A 20,590-nucleotide genomic window follows, 5' to 3' on the forward strand; every position below is an offset into this window, starting at 1 on the left:
AATTAGCTAATAACCTCAAAGCAGAATTTACATACTCTGTTGTGTTGGTTTTGATTTAGGAGTGGTGTTCGCATAAACAGAGTCATTAATTTGTTTACTGTAATCGCGCAGTAAAATCGGCCCATTTCTTATCTGTTGACACAAATGGTAGCGATTACAAAGCGCGGATCATTGTTCAAACAGTGTTAATCTTCATCCCGCGGAGGAGTTGTGCTGCGAGACAGACTCCCCCATCAAACGCTCCTGATTGTAATTCGTCTCCAGTCGGTCTGGGAGTCTCCGAGGTCTGTTAGGATAGCGGGCCGAGAGGGTTTAGCTCATATCTGCAGTCAGGGAACTGGAGGAAGCTTGTGTGTTTCTGCCGAGCCCTGAAGCTGCTCCCGTTTGCCCAGCTGTATCGCCATCCTGAAGGTCTTGCTTTCTGTCTATACATCTGTCAATTCAGCTACAGGTCGCAGGCTTTGGTTACTGCGCTTGAGGCTAGCCAGAGGCTTTGGTTATCCTTAATATATATGTGTGTATGTCCATTTCCCAGTCCCAATCGGGTATATGAAGTGTTTTGACGGACTTGCTTTTAAGGGCATGTTGTACTTCAGTTGTTTGTAGAACACAACATGTTTAGTCAAATGTCCAGAATGCTCGGTCTCATGATAGGGATGCAATTACACATTTTCAGTCTGTTCAGTCTATCATATGGATTCATACGGCTTGTGCTTTTGCCAAGAAAGACATATTTTGTTGACCCTGGAACAACATTCATGTCCTAAAATATAGCCTAACCCTACCCTTATGAAAAATAAGCATACCCTTGGAATAGCGATAACCATATTATTATTATTATTATTTTGATGGCTGATTCTGATTTTTAGAGTTAACTCATTCTTATTTATACTAGGGGACTAAGGATATACACATTTGAATCAGATTTTTCGTATCTCTCTATGGTCGACCGATAGTCGAATCATCTGTGTGTGTGTGTAAACCATAGACCATAAAAAAATAAACGGTATAAACGGGTTGGGAAGGGCAGGACACTAGTCAGCAGGAGGCTAAGACTATTTCCATTTTACTTTACACACGGCACACAGCCACCACTTTTAATAAAGTGACCAAAACTATACACTACACATTCGTAACCGTTCTCTCATAACATTTAAAAGCCGCGATCGAAACACAGAACATCACACAAATATATAAAAGAACATTTTGATATGCTTAAATAAACCTAAAAAAAACCTGCCTAGAGAGTTAAAGAACACGTTGAGTGCGTTTATATGCACATCCTTAAGCCGATTGTGCCTAAAGGGGGTCGCACACCAGACTGAAGCTCAGCGCCGTGTCTCAGTATCTCCCACCAGGCAGACGTGAACATTATATACGCATGAGCTCAATTTTAAATCGACTTCTGACAGAAGAGCTGCACGATGAGTGTATCTTGTAGCACAGGGTGAAATCAGTATGTACATTCAGTATGTACATACATACACATAAGGATTTGAGGGAAATATACATTTAATCACCGCGGACAGGCGTCGAATGCCGCCGTCTGTGTATATGTGTTCAAATTTTAAAGGTGCGGCGTGTCCGGTGCGAAGCTCAGTGCCCTTAAAGGAGTGATCGCTCAGCACCGCGACACGTCTTTATAGCACTAATACTGAGCACCCCCATATTGCCGAAATGGTATGATCCTCGTTTCATAACAACCCGCGACGATTCGACCATGAGATCAGTGGTCGAATCCGGTCCTTCATATCGATGCATCGAATCTTCGACTATTAGGGGTCACCCCTAATTTATACAATACAGAAAACAGCTTCACAGTGATAACATGTTGTAAAATTCATCAGCTATGAAACTAATTAAATTTCAGTGCTTAAAGCAGCTCTAAAGTCCAGTCCATAGGGTAGGCTGATCCGTTTACATGATACATTTCAAAAAGTCTCTTTCAGAGAGTTTGCTTAGACTTGTTGTGGGAAATTATATTGATGAATCACTTCATCAAGTCAACCGATATAATAAGTACAAACTTAAAAGCATCTGTAGTAGAATCAATCATCTGAAGCTGAAGCATCATTTTATTTTTATTTTTTTGTATAAGGCACTTCTGGGAAAATCTCTGTGAGATTTCAGGACAAAGGCAAATTTAGGGATTGATTATGCACATAAATCCACCATTTATCTGCTGTTTTCCATAAGAATGATAATGATATTCCACTTCAGTTAAAGCCACAGTGACACAGAAGCCCTATTATAAGAATCGTGTTGTTCAAACATCAGATGTAATCCATCGCAATGCCGCGACACACGTATACCACCGTAATATCTGCACAGCTCTAGGGAAGAAGTCGAATGCCCTGTGCTCACGAAGAGATTTGGGCCAATTAGGGCTCTCCCTACAGAGTTCAATATCACAATCTAACAGAGGTCTGACACTCAAACTCTGCTGATGGCCGAGGGAGAGAGTGCCAACGGTGCAACTAATGCTAGATGGGCATCTAATGCTGCGCGTTTGAGGGTCTGCTCCCCGGACAGCTCTTCCAGTGGCTTTGAGTTTGGAGGTGAGACCCCGCTGTCAGCATTTCAGCGCCCGTCCACGCCGGCTGCTCTTGTGTTTCGCACTTGGAACAGATAATTAGCCACAGAGCAGATGAACGCCAATACAGCAAAACTGACAGTGTTCCTGCCTGTTTCTGCAACAAATGAGCCTTGAATGGCTTCGACGGATCTACTTATCCTCACTTTGGCTGTGGCAGGAAAGGGTGCTGTCGGCTGCACTTTTCATGGACTCACCTGTACTATTTGTATTCAGAAGTTTTAATAACTTTTGAGGAAATCTAGATTATACCAGTCATGTCTCACATATTCCTTTAAATGTCTGGATAAAAGCTGTCCACATTGCAGACTATGCTGGCCACTTAGACAGAAAGTGCTTGTTGACCAACATGTAAGGCAATCTAAACCAGTTTGTGTTGTTGATCTGCAATCTGCAATAAATCATTTGGAATAAGTGCAAATGATTACAACACAACTAGTGGCCAACCAATATACATATCGTCATAACCGATATATCGGCCGATATTTTGCCCTTTTTATTTTCAGCATTGGGCAAATGTTTGTTTGTTTTTTTCTATACGGTTTTCATTTATGCTATGCTATCTATATTTGAAAGTGAGGGATGTCAGAAGATGCTTAAGAGCATCTAACTGTCTTGTAATTCAATGTATTTTGTTCTATTATTATTATTTATTTATTTATTTATTTATTTATTTATTTATTTATTTATTTATTTATTTATTTATTTATTTATTTATTTATTTATTTATTTATTTATTTATTTATTTATTTTTCAGTTTTAAACCACTTCCAAGACAACTAAACGGTTGTCTCTCAAACTCCCTCTGCACACAATTGGATAGTGCTACAACCAACCAGAGCAACGAAGGTGAAGCATAGCTAGTTGAAAGATTAAACTTTTGCCGTATCTGGTCGGCTAAACTCCGAACACATCTTCCCTTCTTAAGAATGACTCTTTTCTCAGAGAAAAGCTTAACTCCAAGTCTTCCAGAGTCATGGTCAAAGCTGATTCGAAAGACCGCCGTTCGCCAGTTTCTGTGTTTACTAGAAGCACGCTAACGCAACTCGGCCGTCATTATGTTAAGCCCCGCCCACTGACTATACACGATGTGATTGGCCTGTCCAGAGTTTGCCGTTTACAGCTCAGAAGTGTATTGAGAGTTGCTAGACGAAACTCGCGGGCAGATTAGATTTGCTGCCGCTAGGATGCGTCTAGATTTCTAGGCTACAACTCTGCCTCTTTTTATTTTCAAAAAAAAAAAAAAAAAAAAAAAAATATATATATATATATATATATATATATATATATAAAATATGAATCATTAACAGCCACACATGTGGTTCAGCCAACGCACTACCTGGATTATCTTCACTGCATGTATATTTAAATATCCTTATAAAATATTAAGTTATGAAACTTCACTTTACCCTCAGTCAAAATGATTTGGTAGGCAACAATAGATTAATAGGACCAAAGATCACCTATTAGATGTACACAAGACAAATTATTTGTCATGTTTAACCTCTACAGAGATCCGAGCCATCAGCAAACGCCAGAAGGACTGGCCGAGGAAAGGCTGCTCTCGCCGCGGTTAACGAGCGCTGATCGCCCGGTGATCGCCTGAATCTCACAACTACAAAAACGCAAAATTTAAAAAAATAAAAATAAAAAATAGGCGCTCCCTTTATAAATAAACCACATATTTTAGCTTTAAACAACTACATTATCATCTGAAAAGTATTAAAACAAAACTTAGTGACAAAAATATAGTATTTTTAAATTATGCAGGGTTGCTCATCACGTCCCTTTACCATGTGACAGCAGCAAGCAGGCTCCTGATTGGTTAACGGGGTGCGAATTGATGCCTAAGTTCAGATTTTTCAACTCGGGCGTAGCCGCAGATTCGCTTCAAACGCGTGAATGCACCAGAACACCACTCGTGCGTATCGTACAAAAGACACTCAATTTGCTACATTCGCGTGAATGAGGCGGAATCGCGTCCATCGTGCAGGACCTCCAGGCGCGCATCATCACGCCTTTCCATTGACTTAACATGGCAATCATTCGCTCCAGACGCTCTATTCCCGTTTGGTGTGAACATACCTTTAGTATTCAGCAAATACGCATTTATGTATATCTTGTAAACAAGTCATTAAAAATTGTAAAAACATTGAATGGCACAAACCCTGCAAACTTTGGTAAATCCAGAATTTGGATCTTCAATGTTTGCGTTATAAAAACACATTCACACTGTGCTTAATTTAAATAGACCGAACCTATATATCGGCAGATATTTGTCATTGTTTTAATTTCGGTATTGGCCAATTAGATTTTCTGTTTGGCCATACTTATTTTATTTTATTTTTTTCCTGTGTAGGCTTCTATAAGTATTCAGCAAATACAATCCTGTACTTTTTGTATTCAGCAAATTGATATATCAGCCGATAATTGGCTTTTTTAATGTCGAGCATTGACCGATGTGTTTTTCTGTTTGGCCATACTTCACCAAATGAAGCAGACTTTTTTAAACCAATGAAGGGTGGGCTGATCCGTGTACATTTATTTATTTATTTATTTATTTATTTATTTATATATATATATATATATATATATATATATATATATATATATATATATATATATATATATATATATATATATATATATATATATATATATATATATATATATATATATATATATATATATATATATATATATTTCATACAGGAATAAATGTTCTCTTACAGAAAGTTTTTTTGTTTTTGCTCTGGGAAATAGTATTGATGAATCACTTTTCATCAAGGCAACAGATATAACAAGTAAAGACTTAAAAGCATCTGTAGTGGAATCAATCATCTGAAGCTGAAGCTTACATTTTGTTTCGTGTAAAGCACTTCTGGGAAAATATCCTTTTTTGGAGACTTTTCCCCACTTTATAGTTTTCAGAAAATACACATATTTATATAGTTTAAATGGAACATCTAATAAACATCCACACATTTCCTAAACTTCAGCGAATTAGATAGCTGTGTGCATGTGTGTACTCTGTGGCAATGATCAAGCTGTGTGAATTGGATGCAGGCAGGGCAGTTCGGGTGTCACTGGACACATATCTTTAATTATGCTGCACTATATCCAGTTGCCAGGCAATTAGTTGTATAAAGAAATTGAGTACTGTACGTAGCATTATGGGTTAACTCAAGTAAAAAAAAAAAGTAAAAAAAAAAACAGCTTTTTAAGGTAGCAATTATAGATTGCCACTTCATACAGCACAGTTGAAAGTTGACGGTCAGTGAACACTGAACAGACTGTGGGAGGTCCATGAAAACGCCATTCGGAAACAGAGACCAGGCTGATACTGAGAGCTACTTGACTTTCTGACCTACTGCTACCTTTCACCTTCAGCCGCCCACAATGTGTTCAGACCGGCTGCTTAACCCTGCAGAGTACTGCGGTTTACACTTCAGCCCGAAACCCTCTGCAAACGCAGCCGTGGCTCTGCAGAGGTGAAGAATCGTATTATGCCTCTGAATGAGCCGTTTTGTCTCTGCAGCCATCAATACAATGCTAAAGAGCAAAGCTGCTTTGGACTCTAAGATGCAGAGGCATTTGCTTCCACTATTCACTGGAACTGCGTTTGCTGCCCGTCTCTGTTTATTATGCAGGTATAAAACAGCAGCCTACCATGCGCTCTGCAGGGCCGACACTGAGCTGGTTAGCCAACGCTAATGCCAGCAGGAAATGAAACGGCCTTCTAATAATGACTGACAGGGACCATCTATTTTAGTTATGTGATACAGTGACACGGGCCGACAGAATCCCGCTCGATACGCTCGCTTCCCGTTCAAGATGAAAACACAGCACACACTTGGCAGATCCTGGCAGAGCCGAGGCTTCGGGATATATTCACATCGGCTTCATTGCTGTGGATATATTAGTTATTATTTTTTCATACAAGGCATGAATGTTTTATTGGAAAATGTCTGTTATTATGCAAGTGTCTGTGGTTTGAGCAATACCAGATATTTATACTGACTGAAATGATTCTAGTCGATCCTAGAAGCCATGCTGTTTAATATTAAATAATAATAATAATAAAAAACATTTGAAAATATGTAATGTAAATCTTCTAGCATTCATATAAAAGAGCTAAAGAAAAGGCTTTTAAGCCATATTACCCATTATATCGTTTTGAATATGTGATGCAGGCTTTTTTTTTGGATAGATGTTACTATTCCAGAAATACTTTGTCCTCAGAATGTGTTTCGTCTTTCAAAAACATCAATCCAAGGTTGATAATGGTCAATTATTCTGCGCAAGCCATAAAGTGTTTATAATGTAAACATACTTGAGTAATACATACATGCTTACATACATACATGCTTACATACATACATACATGTATATTATATTAATATATTATCAGGTGTATTTGTGTAATCTCAGTACACTCTAGTATGTGTGTGGAAAATGTGGTTCTAACATTTCATTAATTTAAAAATATCTACATTTACATTTAATCATTTAGCAGATGGTTTTAATCTTACAAATGAGGAGAACAAAAGTAGCAATCAAAATTGGTCAATTGGTCAACAATATACAAAGTGTTAATATTAATGGCTTAAGTGTTGACAAAAAAAAAAGAGATACGACTTCAGCAGTTTCTTATGGCTATGACTTGGCAGCTCGGGTTGAGTCCAGCAGGCCATTCAAACAGCAGGGAACAGTTCTGTAAGTGTCCATAAAAGTGATGTTGTGCCTCTTTGGGATGACACCACAAGGCACCATTCACTTTCTGAATGCAAGCTTCTGGATGGCACGTGTGTCTGAAGTAATGAGTTTAGGTATAGGGATGCAGAGAGGTGTTCTGTAGGCAAACATCAGAGCCTTGAAGTTGATGCACGCGGCAAATGGCAACCAGTGCAATGTTATGAAGAGAGGTGTGACGTGTGCTCTCTTCGGCTCAATAAACACCACTCTTGATGCAGATTCTGGATCATTTGAAGAGGTTTGACAATGATGATGGAAGGCCTGCCAAGAGAGCATAACAACAGTCCAGTCTGGATAGAATAAGAGCTTGGACCAGGAGCTGTGTGGCCGGTGGGAAGTTCTAGCAGTGTGGTCTTTGAAGTTCAACTGATCATCAATCACAACTCCAAGGCTCCTGGCTCTCCTGGAGGGAGTGTTGAGTTTGGTCAAGACCACAAGCAGTTCTGTCTTCACAAGGTTGAGTTGAAGTTGGTCGTCCTCCAACAGTGAAAAATGTCTCTCAGACAGGCCGAGATGCAAGCAGTACCGTCAGGTCATCTGGTTGGAATGAGAGGTAGTATTGTGTGTCGTCAGCGTAGCAGTGATAGGAAAAGCCATGTTTCTGAATGACAGATCGTAGGGATGACGTGTAGATGGAGAAGAGAAGCGGTCCCAGCACTGAGCCCTGAGGCACCTCAGGAGCTAGATGTTGCGACTTACACACCTCACCCTCCCTCCACGACACCCTGAAATATAGATGAAATGTACAAAAAAAAATTGAAAGGTGTGGTTGATTATGATTTAACTTTTTTTTTTTGCTTTAGTTAGTGTGTAATGTTGCTGTTTGAGCATAAACAACATCTGCAAAGTCATGACGATCATAATGAAGTTCAAAGTATAATTTATTTGAAATAAATCACATTTTAAGGACAACAACAATTGGAATGGTGGGACTACAATGAGCTTTTTCACAGGTTAGTGACATTTTGTGAGCAGATCTTGAAGCACACAGTGAGGAGATTTAGATGCTCCATACGGTGTGGAAATGAACGGGTCTTTATCACCGCTGAAGTGAGCCACAATACGATCACATATGAAGGAACAAGTGACCATGACACACGAGCATATTCAAGCAAAAGCAGCATATATTAGTTCTCGGCTAATGTCCGTTATTATGTGCGTCTTGTGTTTTGAATAATGACGTGCAGTGAGCGAGCGCTCTCTTCTCACCATCACCAGCAGTAGACACGCCTCTTACTGCTGATTGGCTACATGCTTGTTATTGGACTCAGCCCGAGTTCATTTTGTAAAATGGTTTTGAAATAACACTTTCCCCACCTTTAATATAGAGTTGTTCCCCCTTTGCAGCTATAACAGCTTGCACTCTTCTGGAAAGGCTTTACACAAGGTTTAGGAGTGTGTTTTTTTGGGAATTTATGCCCATTTATCCAGCTGAGCGTTTGTAAGGTCAGGCGCTTATATTGAAAGACAAACCCTGGCTTGCAATCCCTGTTCCAGTCCTTCCTAAATGTGTTTAATGGGGTTTGAGGTCAGGGCTCTGTGTGGGACAGTCAAGTTCTTCAACGCCACACTCATCCAAACATGTCTTTATGGACCTTGCTTTGCGCACTGGTGCACATTCAGGCAGGGATAGAAAAGGGTCTTCCTCAAACAAGTTGGAAGCATAGCATTAAAAATTTCCTTTCACTGGAAGTAAGAGGTCTATCTTAACCTCTGAAAGACAACCCCACATCCACCAAACTTTACAGTCTGCACAATGCATCCAGGTAACATTCTCCTGGCATCTGCCAAAATGTCTACAGTACAGTACCAACTTTACATACGAATACACACAAAACTATTGAAGGTGGTTTTAGAGACACTTGACTTTTACTGCATGTGTTGGCAGGTTCAGAAACTGAAGTATGATCATGACTAAGTTCGTCACATTGAATGTCGCTCATCAGAGTCTGCGTTCGCTCCAGACCACATGTGGCTGCGTGAGAGCTCAGGAAGCAGGGAAGAGCCATTTCTAGCAGTGGGAGGGCTGAATCTACTTATGTAAACTGTGTATGAGTGTGTGCTTTACACTGCCCCATAGGACACCTCAGTAACACCCCACTGTCTCCTGATTGACACAATCCCTGACAGCATGGAGGTGCATAAATGAAGGTTTGTCCTGGTTACCTGTAGATGATTAAGAATTGAAGGCTATTAGCCTCACAATGATGCAATACCATGACTATTATCTATTAACTATTAACATATCTTACCTCAAATCTCTTGTGTGAGATGGGGAATTATTAGTGGTGTTTGCTAAGGTTTTGTTAGAAGTAAATGTCAGTACACTTCTAATTACGGAAATGGTATACTTATAATATACTTAAGTGTGAACTGAATGTAATGTTTCCTGACACTTAACTGCATGTTAATTGCAATCGAATGTAAAGGTATAAAAGTTTAAATTTATATAAAATTCAATTAGTACTTTACATTTAATATGTTAGTCAACACATCAAAATAAGTGCACCTCTGTAAAACATGACACAAGTTTATTAAAACGATATAAAATGTACTTTAAACAGAGTATATTAGAGTATATAAAATGTACTTTGAAATGTGTGTATATATATACATATACATATATGATTTAATTTCATGTCATGTACATGTTTAGTACAATATTTAAACGTTTGAATTTGTGTCAATAATAGCAACTTCCCATGCTGAAATATCTAGGTTAGGACCAAACAACAACATTTGGCAACAGGTTCACATTTACAGTGTTTTTACAGTGCAGTTATGGAGTGCCCTTTATAAGCAATGCATCATTTAAAAGCTTTAAGACTTGAGAGGAGAAACCTGAAAACTAAGCAGAAATTTCATGCGCTCTGCGTTCATGAATCCAGTATTTCACCTCAGGTTTGACAGGATTTTATAGCAGTCACGTTCATGCGACAGCATGCTTTGATTTTCATTTCTGAGCTGAAACATTTATCAGAGCGGTGCCACGAGGGGGTGTTGACCTGAAAATGATGCACATTGTGCTCAAATCTTCTTAGTAATACCTCTCGGTGGAATGCAGTTCACAGTCGCTACATAGTATTCAAATGAATGCACTTCCAAAATAAAATCCATTTCCAGAAGTTGAAAAGTATAGTGAGCTGCACTTTCCCATTCCGGCTGAAGCAATAAATCATATCACAGCGAGTGCTGCAGGTTACTTTTGTGGTTTCTAGGAAATGGAGCATGATGCCGTGCCGAAACTCGCAGAGATTCACAGTAAGGGACCGTCACGAGATAAGATGTACACACACTCATGTGCGGCATTTATATAGACTGGGTGCGAGAATCCCTCGAGCACAGGGAATGAGTGAGACAGCTTTGCTAAGGTGTAGGTGTGTTAGGTGTTAGAGCTAGGTGTAAAAAGACGCTGCCTGGTGTGTTCACAGATTTATAGAGCAGAGATCTCTCCTCTGCCATCCTTTAGCCAAGATGTGTATAAAAAGAGACCAGCTTAACAATTTAACTTTCACGTTTAAGTCCTAATCCTTAATTTGTGTCAATTGTTGCTCAATTTGCCATGAACTTGTCAAACTACACAACAGGAGTGTCTTATAAAGGGGGTAACTTGAAATTGCTACCTTAAAGAGTTATAAATGAATGTTTTTAGGAAACTGAAAAAGGGAACCGAGGACATAAATACACAGAGGTAAACGAGAGAGCTAAATGAACAACAGGTGAACCTCATTAGTGAATAACTGGCACACATTAATGACATAATGACCCATTTAATCTGCATGGTTCAAGTGACACAATTCAGATTTTTTCCTCTCATGTGGCACTGATCGGATATGACGTGTGAACCTGTAAGTATGAAAAAACATGAATTCTGATCTCCTCAGATCAGATTCAGGCCTCACTCATGTGGGGTAATAAATCTGATATGATTCGGATACGTGCATTTGCGTCTGCCATGAAAGCGGCCCGATCAGATATTCCCCAGTAAATGCAAGCCGTACGTCATTAAAAATGGACGGAGGCGAATGAGGTCGACTCAGGTGGACACGAACTGCGATCAAGGGCTATCCTCTTTTTTTCTACGCCTTACAAGACCTATGCTGTGCTGATCTTTAAAGATAGTGTGGAAAGCAAAACACTGAATAATCATTTTGTCTGCATCCATTGCATTTCATGCCATTTTACTTCCTTTTCCGGATCAGAACATCTTGGGATGTTGTGTATAGTGTAAATGCAAATATCGGATACAGGTTGCTTTTAAAAGTTGATGTAAGCTGGTCGTCAAAAAAAATAAAATAATAATAATCAGATATAGTCACCAAATCAAAATTGTGCATCAAGACCTGCTTTTTAAATGTGGCCTAGGTCAACATACAGCTCTGGAAAAAAAAATTAAGAGACCACTTAACTTTGAGAAATTAATGTTAATCGGTCTCTTAATTACTTCCAGAGCTGTACAATAGCCAGGGCTGTGTTCGGCTCCCACAAAACGCTGAAAAACAGAAACAGTGGTGCGTTGAACACCCTGATTTGATGACGCAAGAGTTGCAACTATGACAGCTGAGAAGGACAGTCTATGTGTTCTTTTGGAAGCATTTTCGATATAAATATGTTTTTAATACTGCAAAATATGCTCTGTTGCCATCACGGCCCTTGCCATCCAAATGAAAAAAGAAAATCCCAATGTGAAGAGATTTTTGGAAACTGTGGTTCCTAATTATTGTGATCCAACATTTGCCTCACATTTCAGGATGAAAAGACAAACATGTCTTCTAATATCTTCAATTATTGCGTACACCGAGCTGCAGCGGACACTTTTCTTTATTTGGACCCATTGTGTGAGGTGTTTTATTAATATTGTGTGGCTTATATACATGTTGCTGCTGATTGGGCTGACTTTTTTGACACACCCACAAAACAAGAGAAAACGTATCTCAAACCCTGTTGAACACCGTTTCCAGGAAACATGATGTTCAGACTGGAAACCGTAGCATTGTGCTCCAGGTTTCAATACAAGGGTTGTTCAGCCAAAAAAAAAGTTGTTGTCAATTAAAAGGATTACCGAAATATCTGTTGAAAATGCCTTTTTTTTTTTTTTTTTGGCGCAAATATCAACACAATCTTTTTCCATTTAACTCATAACTCTTTTAAGCGTATATATTATAGGTTAATAATTCAAATGTTTTGGGAAAAAAAACAGTTTGGAAAAACTTTGTATCAAGAAATGGGACTTTAATGCAAATAAATGTGGCGTCACATGACAGAATTAGCCAATAGCCTACAGTGTCTGTTTTAGATATTAGAGCCAGAACTCTCTTTAAGGAATGAAATATTACAAGCAGGGATGATAACCGACTCATGCCATGACATCTGCTGTCTGTCTGACCGGGTGGACCGACGCTATTCAATCATATGTGTGTAATTATTATATCCATTGCTGAAATAAAGATATAGTGAAATATGAAAAGATAAAATAAGTACATTTACATGTTTTCTCCCAGGGATTTGTAGCTATCTTAGGCTTTACATAATTAATGCACTTACACACATAATTCTGGTAATTATTCAGAGTACAGCAGCAGTGAAGTGATACAAATGAGTGTTTATGCATCAGCACTGGGGTTTCAATGAATTTATTAATGTTTAACAGACTTCAACAGCATGATGCTACAGACATAAATCCAAGAGCAACAAGGAAAGCGTTTTCTTGATCATCAGCGTTTAATGAAAGCAAGGACGAGTGCAGAAATCTCACGCTAGTATTTGACCTGTAGCAGTGGAGCTCATGTGTTTCTGCATCACTGTTGAAATCGTTTCACATTCATTACAGTCAACTCTAGTCCCCCAGCTAACACAATATTAGCTAAGAACGTTTGGCTAACAGGTTTATAATTATTTCAAAATGTTCTCTAAACGTTTAACACATTGTTTTTATCCTTGGTTATTTGAAAGATCCATTTTAAAATGTTGAATGAGAAAGATATAATGAATAAGATGAATAAGAATCAACAATGGAGTGTTTTTTTTTTTTTGGAATCTCTTTTGTGCAGAACTTCTTCCTTATGCCACAGATTTAATTCTCAAGTTGACGTTTTAACAGTCGAGCCCAAGCCTCTGTTACTGATTCTGAAACATCACTTTAGATCCAGAGATCAAGAAACATAGCCTGACAAGCCAGACCCACATCAAGATGTTTGGTCTGGAAACTCACCATTGACGGCTCAATCTGAGGGGCGGATAAACGGTTGTCTTTCAAACTCCCTCTGCACGCGATAGGATAGCGCTACAACCAACCAGAGCAACGAAGGTGAAACCGAGCTTGTTGACAGATTAAATTTTCGCCGTATCTAAATATTCGCCGCAAAACTCAGAACACATCTTCCCTTTTTAAGAATGACTTCAGTCCCGTTCTTTGTTCTTTTCTCAGAGAAAAGCTTAACTCCAAGTCTTCCAGAGTCGCGGTCAAAGCTGATTTGAAAGACCGCCGCCGTTCGCCAGTTTCTGTGTTTACTAGAAGCACGCAAACGCAACTCGGCCGTCATTATGTTAATGTTTTCCCCGCCCACCGACTCTATACACGATGTGATTGGCCCGACAAGAGTTTGGCATTTAAAGCTCAGATGGGTATTGAGAGTTGCTAGACGACACTCACAGATTAGATTTGCTGCCGCTAGGGTGCGTCTAGATTTCTAGGCTAGAAGAAACGCCGAGTTGCTCTATTGAAGATTATTGTATTAAAGAGTATTATGGTATTATGAGCGAGAGATCGACTAAACGAGTGTATTACCTGCATCTGATATAGCATTCATTCTTCAGGTCCATCTCCATAATATTATATCCATTATAAAAAATAATTTAGAAGCGATAGTTCTTCTTAATTTTTTTTTTATTTTTAGTAATGTAACTGTCACTGAAGTCAACTATCGCATTCACTGACGGACCCTTTCTCAATACCAAATTTGGCATATTTATAGATAATAAATATATTGAAGTCATATTTAAATGATCAACAATAGCCATTATAAAAGACAATATTAAATAAAGACAAGCAAACAATTCAGTCAAGCATGCAAAAGCGGCGCACTAGTACAGGATTAAGTTAAATACAGCTGAATTTCCCCTTTACTTAAAAAATGTGCTTTTAATAAACCCTAAATGAATTATGTCTCATGTTTAACCACTCTCATCATACAGTAAGAGCCAGCGGTTATTTCCCTCAGGACTGTCTGAGATGAAGCTGTTCTCTAAACAAACTGTCCAACAGGTGCTGTGGTTATATATGAGTCACGTATTTGAGGTCTAAATAACATTCTCACCTACAAACTCTTAAAACTACACTCTGTGACACAATAACCGTAGTATAAATACATATAGTGGATTTGCTTGACCGCCATGACAGTCGCTTCAAGCAGAGTAAAACAAACGGTGAACGGCTCCAGTGCTGATACTGCGGGACTATCACATGGCTGGAAAAGACTCTCAGCCAATCAGATTCGAGGACCAGAAACAACTGTTCTATAAAGATCAGATAACTCTGAACAAATGTTCTGTTAACGTCATTGAACTAACGTTTGTTCATAACTTTGAGATAACCTTGCTAGAACGTTTGCTGGAATGTTTAAATCTAACTTTCTTAGTTTTGTTAGCTTGTGTGTAGCGCATTTTAACATTTTTCATCTGCGTTAAATCAACTTTAGATACAGATACTAAGAAGAGCTGTTTTTTTTCAGAGTTTTCATCAACTGAACAGAACAATTTGCATTGTTTAAGAAGAAAAACACTAATGAATAATGTGCTGTGGAAAACAATCTCTCCTTTGGCTGTTATCTATAAATCACAGGCAGTTTTGTGCTCGGCTGTTGTGATTGTTATTGGCTGCTTTGTTTGAGGCGACAATCAATGATAAGCCTATTAACAGTTAAGCTTCGGAATTCAATTAAAAAAGGAGGAAAAAGTCTCTTAATAGTGCCGGATAAAGCTGGAGTCTGAACTAAAGCTCTTCACTTATTCACGTTGGGTTCACATAACGAGCATCTATTAAAGACGCATGTGATGTTTATGACGCAGTCATTCATTTGATTGGCTGTGAAATTGTCTGTTAGTTTTTGTTGAGACAAACTGGATTTATGAATATTAATGCAACCGTGTAGATTTCAGACTCATTTTAAAAGTGAGCTCCTCTTGGGTTCAGTGAAAGTTAAGGTTTGTGACACTATTTTTAAGTGATGTACTCGCAGTTGAAGGCATTAGGGCAAGAGGTTGAATCAGGATAAACAATCGGATGCAGGCTGTTTTGAAAGTTTGAAACCTTTGTCAGCGTCAGACCAGTTGTAAAAAAATGCTTACCAACCAAGGCTGTCAAAAAAATCTAAATAAAATAACAATAATAATGCAAAGAAGAGCGTTTACATGAAGAAGCATGCACTCTTGTAACGAACAACCAGTTAATTCCTAAATGTAGTTAAAAAATAAACAGTACAGTACATATTAATGAGATGCATTTGCTTTAAGGTTTCTGTAATGACGTTTCTCAGTGCTAGACTCTCGCCTCATGTATATTTAATTGAAGACACTGCAGTGTGATTTATATTTCAGCCTGACACACTCCGCTGGTCTAGACTGGGTTTTACTGATCTTTATACGCCCTTGTTTTCATGTAACACCATGAACAGTGTGATGTGAGGAGAGTCTCTCTACACACAGTGTTACAATGGTTTGTTAATATTTCATTTATTAATATATTTTACTGTTTTGATATTTTCAATCAATGTTAGATGGTCTAATTTATTAATATCCCAAGCCTGACATCTGACTATCATATTCATATTCTGTAAAACAGCTCTTCAAGGTATTGCATTTTCTGCTATTGCATCAGTACATGAAATTTAGGTTTATTTTTATACACGGCAACAACCATATGTTTGTGTGTGTGCGCGTGCGTGCGCGCGTGTGTGTGTGTGTGTGCGTGTGTGTGGAAAAGGCTCTCAGCCAATCAGATTTGAGAACTAGAAAGAATCGTTGTATAAATATATAATTATTTTTATAATGGGTATAATATTATGACTGATGTCATATCAGATGCAGGTAATCGACTCGTTTAGTCGATCTCTCTCTCATAATACCATAACACTCTATAATACAATATTATAAGCGACTCAGTGTTTCTTCATCTCAGGATCTAAAGTGATGTCTCAGAATCAGTAACAGAGGCTTGGGCTCGACTGTTAAACCGTCAACTTGAGAATTGAATCTGTGGTGTAAAGAAGTAGTAGCACAAAGGAGATTTTATAGACACTCCTTTGTGTATTCGTATTTATTTTCACACTTGTGCTGTAGAACTGTTGTCTAAACACAATATCTGTCACGATTCCCCAGTCAGAGTGCCCCGATCACCACCAGACGACACCCACCGGACTGTCATTCTATCATAGACTACATTACCCATAATTCTTTGCCCAGACTCATTAGCACGCACTGTTTACACCTGTCTCTCATTTCCTCATTACCTCTGCCTGTATATTCAATGTTCACTCTGTCATTCAAGGTGTAGTCTTCTGTAACGACTGCTCTGTGACAGAAGGTACACTGTAAAAAATGCTGGGTTAAAAACAACACAAGTTGGGTTGAAAATGGACAAACCCAGAAATTGGGTATTTTTTTTATCCCAGTGAATGGATCCATTCAAAGTAACCCAATTTCTGGGTTTGTCCATTTGTATCCAAACTTGGAGTTGTTTTAACCCAGCATTTTTTACAGTGTAGGATATCCAAACACAGTATTTATTGAGTGAAAGGATAATCCACAATCGTTGTCCAAAAACAGGCAAGAGCTCATAAAAGGGAATCAGTCCAATCAAGAAAACAAAACAGAGGAGACAGGTAAAGGGGAAAGCTTGGGACATACGCTGCAAGAACAAAGAAATGTGTTCATTTTCTCGAGGTGGCAAGAACGAGAACAAAGTTCGTTCTGGCCAGGACATTCCATACTTCACGAGAAAAGCAGGTGCCGATCATCTGCGTTTCTCCGCATTAACCACGCCCACTTTAAATGTATGACCAATCACACAATAGTTCTCAGACACCGCAAGAAAAAAGTTCTGCTCAGACGATGTGTCGAGAACAAGCTGCGAGGACTCCCAAACCAGGGTAAAACGCTCAAAGAATTATGGGTAATGTAGTCCATGATAGAATGACAGTCGGGTTGGAGTGCCCTCTGGTGGTGATCACGGGCACTTTCACTGGTGAATCGTGACAATATTACACTCGTAGTCGTAAATAGTAATTACTGTTGCTGTTAATCACAACCATATTACTTGTGTCATTTTGGTCATATGCATTAAAAATGAGCAGGACTGAATTACGAATGCTTTTGGCAAAGAAATTTGAGGATTGCAAAAACGCCAAGTGAGAAATTTCCTACATAAGTGACACATCTATTAGTAAGGGATGTGATGATAAGTGGAGATTAATTAATTATGGCTGACAACGTCAAAGTCTCTTTATTTTCTAAAATGTTTATGGCTGCTGTTTTAAGTGTAGACTTATCATTGTCTAGTTATAGATAATCATATATTTCAGTTTGCACACACCATATTTGAAGTATTTGAAAATCCATTAGCACATTTTTAGTTAGTGCATAAATCATCTTGGTGAATTTCAGCATAGATATCTGTATTGTTGTGCTATGCTGATATGAGATGACTGATTAGCATGCCAGCACTGGAGCAGATATTTGATGAGGTTTTTGTCGACTCTGTGCTGTAGAAACGCTGCTGGCATGAATCATGCATGGCTGTCCCTCTGCTTTCTAATGAATGAACTCCCTGCAGTCAGCCGAGCATGTTGACGCTCACACACTCTTCCAGTGGAAATCCAAGGATGTGCTGACAGATGTGTCCGTGTTAAATTCAAATGTGAGAAGAGTCTTCGCTGTGTTTGTGACACTCATGATTGGTTTGCTTTTGATCAACGCTCCAATGCAGGACGGAATTGAAGTGAGAAGAATGGAAATTAGTATTCATGCATTTTTTTTTTTTTTTTTGAGTTGATGTGCTTAACTTCTGATCTGTGATTCATATCCGAATTATAAACATCAAGAGAGAAGCGAGGAAGTTGGTCAATGAGTGTCAAGACTGCAGTGAAGCATTTAACCATCTTAGTGCTGGTACTGTACATGGTACTTAAAAAGATTAACAGTCAATTATGACTTACATTTCAGTCTGTTCTCGCACAGAAGTATCACCTTAAGACGACTTGAGATACAGAAGTGCTTTTATTGTCTATAACACTATAATGCACTGGAATGAAAATGAGTTGTCATTTAGCAAGTTTCGGTAATTAGATTTGTGTAATTATACATGGGAAAACATAACTATTTTAGGAGGTGGGAATTCTATATGCCTGGTGATAATCTTATGAAAATGTATGTTTTTTTTTTTTAGAAAAGCTCCAGCATTAAACATAATTGTCATTGGGGCGGATCAGATCTTACACATTCATATGAATAAGCAACCAATTTGCAATGACTTTTTTTTTTTGGTAGTTTGGTAATTGTGAAGGCTAAGGCCACACATATATGTAGGCTATATATTTATTTTGAATTGTTATAGTTTGACTTTTTTCCCCTCTTTATTTTCATATATTGTATTTATTTTTTTGTGTATATTTGGTAGTACATTCTCATTGTGTTGGTTTATTGTGTAAGATTATTTTTGTTTTATTTTTTCTTATGTATTGTTTTGTTAAAATCCTAACCAAACGGTTGTACTCGGGGTGTGCGCATTTAAGATCTAAAAAGGAGAGAGCGCCAATTCATGACTAGAGAATGAATAAATTCCACTAGACAAAGTTATGAGTTTAATATATTCATTTTATTTTGTTTGAGTTGTTTCCTTACCCGAGGTTTCATGACTGCAGCATGGAGCGAAGATCGGACTAAACGGATGTGTCATTTCTGGAAACCTTTTATTATTATTTTGGGGAATTATGGGAAATGTAGGGTTTGGTTTAATATGTGTTTGGATCATTTGTTGAGGGGTGATCTTGTTCATTTGAATGGATATATTTTTGTGTATAATATTTTGTGTATATTTATTTTTATTATTACTTGATGGTGCATGGGAGTTTTCATATTTCAGGAGTTTATTTGTGTGAATTATTTTTTTATTTTTTTTCAAAACGTAAAACCATGAAATGAGACATTTGTGAGACCCCTGGGTAATGCAATGGTTTGGTCTAATTTCTTAAAAATGAGTTTGGTTTCGATGGTGAGTCAGTTCTGGTCAGGGATCCCGGTCGTATAACATCAGAGACCCAGAGCTCGCTTTGCTTTTCCCCTTGCATTTCATTATTTATTTAATTGGATGTGACCCTTGTATAAGTTATTTGTGTTTTTCCCCCTAAATAAATCAAGATTTTGTTTACTTTATGAATGCCTCCTAAAATTTTTTGGAAGAACCCGACAGTAATTCTGATTTTTATCCACTTTATAACTCTACATTTTGGCCAATAAGATAACCAATAATTCTTTATATTTGAAAGCCGATTACCGATATATTGGCCGATACATCCAAGTCTATCATTTTTGATAGCCTGAATATAAAAACAACAGTCTCATGATTAAAAGCCATGCCCCAAGTACACAATTATAATGTTCTCATTATGATTTTATGTAGCCTAAATGACAGACTTATGCTGCACATGTTGCACTGAACTGTATTTTACTTTTTTGAAGTGATTCATATTTCAAAGCAACAAAAAAGAGTCTCAGATAAAGGAAATAATATATTATGTATCGGCTTTAATGTATTGGCCACATTTTCTCACCGATGCGATAATGATAACATGTATCGGCTGATACCAATTTGGTGGTCAACATATCGTGCAACCCTAATATATACATATACACATATTTGTTACGCAGACATTAAGGGAACATCGCCTTTCATCATTCGTCAAAAATTATGGGAATGTTACTTTTTATAATGTTCTCTGAATGTTCTGAAACAAATTGTAACATTTTAAAAAAAGTTAGGCGGACATCCAGCTAAACCTTTTGAGAAGACAATTTGTTAGATACATGAACAATGTCTAAATAGTGTTTTTGCTAATGTTTTGAGAAGATTGATAAATACCTGATAACTTTGAATGATGGTAGAACATTTGCTCAGAAGTTTGACTAGCTCTGAAAATGTTCCCCAAATTGCTACTACAGCATCATTTTTGTTCACAGTAAAATGTCCAC

The 20,590-nt window shown here is 38.0% G+C and overlaps 1 protein-coding gene across 1 annotated transcript in view; it reads left to right on the forward strand.

The window, feature by feature from the left end:
• Positions 1 to 20,590, forward strand: part of LOC137070425 (astrotactin-2-like) — a 620,747-nt gene that overhangs the window by 45,758 nt on the left and 554,399 nt on the right. The gene's annotated exons all lie outside the window — the stretch shown is intronic.

This window comes from Pseudorasbora parva, chromosome 3 (genome assembly GCF_024679245.1).
Source record: "Pseudorasbora parva isolate DD20220531a chromosome 3, ASM2467924v1, whole genome shotgun sequence".
NCBI lineage: Eukaryota > Metazoa > Chordata > Actinopteri > Cypriniformes > Gobionidae > Pseudorasbora > Pseudorasbora parva.